General features: G+C 33.6%; 1 long non-coding RNA gene across 1 annotated transcript; it reads left to right on the top strand.

Moving 5' to 3' along the window:
* Positions 1-668: 668 nt before the first annotated feature.
* On the top strand, positions 669-2,442 carry LOC141638055 (uncharacterized). Its single transcript, XR_012541979.1, has 3 exons — positions 669-800; positions 1,609-1,669; positions 2,314-2,442. It is a non-coding gene; the product is annotated as an uncharacterized LOC141638055 (long non-coding RNA).
* The last annotated feature ends 2,917 nt before the right edge of the window (positions 2,443-5,359 follow it).

Raw genomic sequence — 5,359 nt, 5'->3', positions numbered from 1 at the left:
CTAAGATTCACTGAACAAGGTCTGAGATTCACAAAACAAAGTCTGAGATTCACCTAATAAAGAAAAGAGCAAAATAGGTTATTTTAACCACTTTTGATGATCAAGTTTCACAAAACAAGCCTTAAGATTCACTGAATAAGGTATAAGATTCACAAAATAAGGTTTGAGATTCACCAAATAAGGAAAAGAGCAAAAAACGTGATTTTAACCACTTATGATGACCAAGTTTTACAAAACAAGCTCTAAGGTTCACCTAATAAAGAAAAGAGCAAAATAGGTGATTTTAACCACTTATTGTAACACCCCATTATTTTCTAAGTTATCTATAGAATGTTACTTTCTCGATCTTTGTTGAGTTTTGTCTTCAAATAGGAAATGTAAAGAAATAATAATATATTATTATTATTATTATTATTATTATTATTATTATTAATGTGAAACAAAATATTTCAAGCTTTGAGAAAGAAATTTTATTTGAAAATTCCGAAAGTGGAAGATTGTTTTAAAAGATCGATTTTGGCTTTGACTTGGACTTGAACCCAACTTTTAACCTACAAAGAAAAAAGAAAACAAATTACAATTTATGAAACCCTATCAAACAAACACATGACTCTTTCATCCTCCTTATACACTTTCTTTTTATTTGGTTTTCCGCACCCACACACAAATCCTTCCTTTTCCCTTGTATTGTCTTGTACGATGATCATTCTTAAATCTTAACGGCGGCGAGCGGGGCTTCCTAATCTCGAGTTCAACCACCGCACCTTCGCTTTGTCACTTCCTTCATATTATATAAAATTGTAAGTAATTTTGTCCAGTATTATTTTATAAGTCTGATTTCGTTTTAAGGGCAATACAATTTACGTCACCGTATTATTTTTACTATAAGTTGGTGTGTGCTACTCTGTTCTTAGTCATAGAGCTGAATATGGGTGGTTAATGGTGATGACTATTGGTATAGTTTTTTTTTATCATCGGGTGTTTTAAGGTTAAGGCGAAATTAATTGATAAGAGTAATATCTTGGTTTGGTTGATCATTAGATTATTTTATATGTCGAGTTGAAATTGGGATTGGACTGAGGAGTTTACAACTTCTGATTTGTTTATGGATCTTGAGCTTAGTGCTTGTAAATATACTTCCATGAGGTGATACTATGGGTACATAGAACAGAAATAGTGCAAGTGTATTAATGTGAATTCAGTCATGTATAAGAAGGTTGTTCGGAAATAACTAAGCGTGATAAACGGCGTTAGCGTGAATATGAAAGGATTGGGTTGAGCTTTTGAAACTCTATGGTTGCGTCAAATTTTGAAGCTAGCCAAATCAGATTGTGAATATCTAATTACTGTGTACTTATATTAGTTTGGGATATGGAGTTGTTTTGTATTGTTTGCATCATAATTGTTGTCTTGGACTAGAGTACTTGACTAATGGATGAATAAATTGGAATGTGTCTTAGCATTGAGCAATTTAGTATTTTCTCAAAATGAGTTTAGTACAGTATTCGGTATGTAGATCATGTTTATATGAAAATAGATCTATGTTGTAGACTTGGGGTTATTATAATATTGAATAATTTTGTAATCCGGTGACTTGGTGTATTGTAGCTTATGGTTTCGAATAAAGGGATTTTTGGATTAAGCTAGATTGGCTTGACCGTCTCAAGAGGTAAGGACTTTTACCCTTTTTAAATTTAATTAAAGAGCATGTTCGGATTAATCATTAAACTGTTTTTGTAATATTGTGACATTGATGAGATTCTACTTGTATTTCTAAATTTTTGAATATTCCACATTGGAATGGTTTCGGCTCTGGCCGCTTTGGAAAATTTGGTTTCTTCTGGTCTAGATGGTTTAAGGTCGTCTCTGACGCTCCTGGGATTACGTCCCGAAACTAAACTCTTGGCCCGAGTTCATTTGGGTGGGGATTGTCCGGCCCCCACTCGCTAGGTAGTTAGACTTTCTCCTTTGGCGGTTCCATCCTACTGACTGCCCAAATGTGAGAGGTGCGCACTTTTATGAGTCTAACAAAGCACAGGTGGTGCCTCTAGACCGTGTCAAGGGTAGGACCTTGGCACACAGGTGGTAAAAGTTTTGGTTTTCAATTGTTTGATTAATACTATTGGATTTACAACAATTGGTTTTGGAATATATTTCTTGTTTTTACTTTGGTTTCAAAGCTTTGTTAATTGGTAATACTGTTTTTGAATTTGTCAATATTCCTTATTTCCTTAAACTCAGCTTTCGCTGACGTCCTTATGTTTTGGGTCGTTCCCCCACTGGAACCTGTACCTATTTATGTTTTGGGTACAGTTGATAGGTACAATTGAGATGCTTGAGATGCTGCATGAGTGCATGCTGGATCCGGGGATTTGTACGAGCGTGGAAGGATTTTGAATAAAGGCTTTGTTTTAATCTATTTATAATTTTATAATATCGTTGGATTTGAGTTATACTTATTGTTTTGGATTTTTGTAAGACTTAGTCTTCCGCTGCAACGTTTTAATTATTTGATACAATTTTGAGACATGTACTTTGTTTTAAGGGTTACCCTGTATTTACCTTGCACCTGGCATTTTTAGCTAAGTGTGGAGTGACAGCCGTGAATTTTCCATATATTCTTTACCGTTTTGGTCGTGAAAATTTAGGGCTGTTACACTTATGATGATCAAGTTTCACAAAACAAGCTTTAAGATTCACTGAAAAAGGTATGAGATTCACAAAATAAGGTTTGAGATTCACCAAATAAGGAAAAGAGCAAGAAACGTGATTTTAACCACTTATGATGACCAAGTTTCACAAAACAAGCTCTAAGATTCACTGAACAAGGTCTGAGATTCACAAAACAAAGTCTGAGATTCACCTAATAAAGAAAAGAACAAAATAGGTGATTTTAACCACTTATGATGATCAAGTTTCACAAAACAAGCCTTAAAATTCTCTGAATAAGGTATGAGATTCACAAAATAAGGTCTGAGATTCACCAAATAAGGAAAAGAGCAAAAAACGTGATTTTAACCACTTATGATGACCATGTTTCACAAAATAAGCTCTAAGATTCACTGAACAAGGTCTGAGATTCACAAAACAAAGTCTGAGATTCACCTAATAAAGAAAAGAGCAAAATAGGTTATTTTAACCACTTATGATGATCAAGTTTCACAAAACAAGTCTTAAAATTCACTGAATAAGGTATGAGATTCACAAAATAAGGACTGAGATTCACAAAATAAGGCAAAGAACAAAATAGGTGATTCCTAACACCTATAATGACCAAGTTTTAGAAAATTATCTTACAGGTTCACAAAACAAGCTATAGGATTCACAACATAAGGACCGAGACTCACAAAATCAGGAGAAGAGCAAAACAGGTTATCTCTTATCACTTATAACAAAATTTAAGAATATTAGCCACTTATGATGACCATGTTTCACAAAATAAGCTCTAAGATTCACTGAACAAGGTCTGAGATTCATAAAACAAAGTCTGAGATTCACCTAATAAAGAAAAGAGCAAAATAGGTTATTTTAACCACTTATGATGATCAAGTTTCACAAAACAAGTCTTAAGATTCACTGAATAAGGTATGAGATTCACAAAATAAGGTCTGAGATTCACCAAATAAGGAAAAGAGCAAAAAACGTGATTTTAACCACTTATGATGACCAAGTTTCACAAAACAACCTCTAAGATTTACTGAACAGGGTCTGAGATTTACAAAACAAAGTCTGAGATTCACCTAATAAAGAAAAGAGCAAAATAGATGATTTTAACCACTTTTGATGATCAAGTTTCACAAAACAAGCCTTAAGATTCACTGAATAAAGTATGAGATTCACAAAATAAGGACTGAGATTCACAAAATAAGGCAAAGAACAAAATAGGTGATTCCTAACACCTATAATGACCAAGTTTTAGAAAATTATCTTACAGGTTCACAAAACAAGCTATAGGATTCACAACATAAGGACCGAGATTCACAAAATCAGGAGAAGAGCAAAACAGGTTATCTCTTATCACTTATAACAAAATTTAAGAATATTAGCTTCTAAGTTCACAAATTAAGCTCTAAGATTAATAGAATAAGGTCTGACATTCACATAATAAGGTTTGAGATTAACAGAATAAGGTCTGAGATTCACAAAACGAGGTCTGAGATTCACCAAATAAGGAAAAGGGCAAAATAGGCGACTTTAACTACTTATGATGACCAAGTTTCACAAAACAAGCCCCACGATTCACTGAACAAGGTCTGAGATTCACAAAACAAGAACTGAGATTCACAAAATAAGGCAAAGAGCAAAATAGGTGATTCCTAACACTTATGGTGACCAAGTTTTAGAAAATAATCTTACAGGTTCACAAAACAAGCTCTAGGATTCATAACACAAGGACTGAGATTCACAAAAATAAGGCAAAGAGCAAAATAGGTGATTCCTAACACTTATGGTGACCAAGTTCTAGAAAATTATTTTACAAGTTCACAAAACAAGCTCTAGGATTCACAACACAAGGACTGAGATTCACAAAATAAGGCAAAGAACAAAATAGGTGATTCCTAACACCTATAATGACCAAGTTTTAGAAAATTATCTTACAGGTTCACAAAACAAGCTATAGGATTCACAACATAAGGACCGAGATTCACAAAATCAGGAGAAGAGCAAAACAGGTTATCTCTTATCACTTATAACAAAATTTAAGAATATTAGCTTCTAAGTTCACAAATTAAGCTCTAAGATTAATAGAATAAGGTCTGACATTCACATAATAAGGTTTGAGATTAACAGAATAAGGTCTGAGATTCACAAAACGAGGTCTGAGATTCACCAAATAAGGAAAAGGGCAAAATAGGCGACTTTAACTACTTATGATGACCAAGTTTCACAAAACAAGCCCCACGATTCACTGAACAAGGTCTGAGATTCACAAAACAAGAACTGAGATTCACAAAATAAGGCAAAGAGCAAAATAGGTGATTCCTAACACTTATGGTGACCAAGTTTTAGAAAATAATCTTACAGGTTCACAAAACAAGCTCTAGGATTCATAACACAAGGACTGAGATTCACAAAAATAAGGCAAAGAGCAAAATAGGTGATTCCTAACACTTATGGTGACCAAGTTCTAGAAAATTATTTTACAAGTTCACAAAACAAGCTCTAGGATTCACAACACAAGGACTGAGATTCACAAAATAAGGCAAAGAACAAAATAGGTGATTCCTAACACCTATAATGACCAAGTTTTAGAAAATTATCTTACAGGTTCACAAAACAAGCTATAGGATTCACAACATAAGGACCGAGATTCACAAAATCAGGAGAAGAGCAAAACAGGTTATCTCTTATCACTTAT

Source organism: Silene latifolia, unplaced genomic scaffold (genome assembly GCF_048544455.1).
Source record: "Silene latifolia isolate original U9 population unplaced genomic scaffold, ASM4854445v1 scaffold_168, whole genome shotgun sequence".
Lineage (NCBI taxonomy): Eukaryota > Viridiplantae > Streptophyta > Magnoliopsida > Caryophyllales > Caryophyllaceae > Silene > Silene latifolia.
The sequence above is the reverse complement of the archived record's forward strand: the minus strand, read 5'-3'. Positions and strand labels throughout refer to the sequence as shown.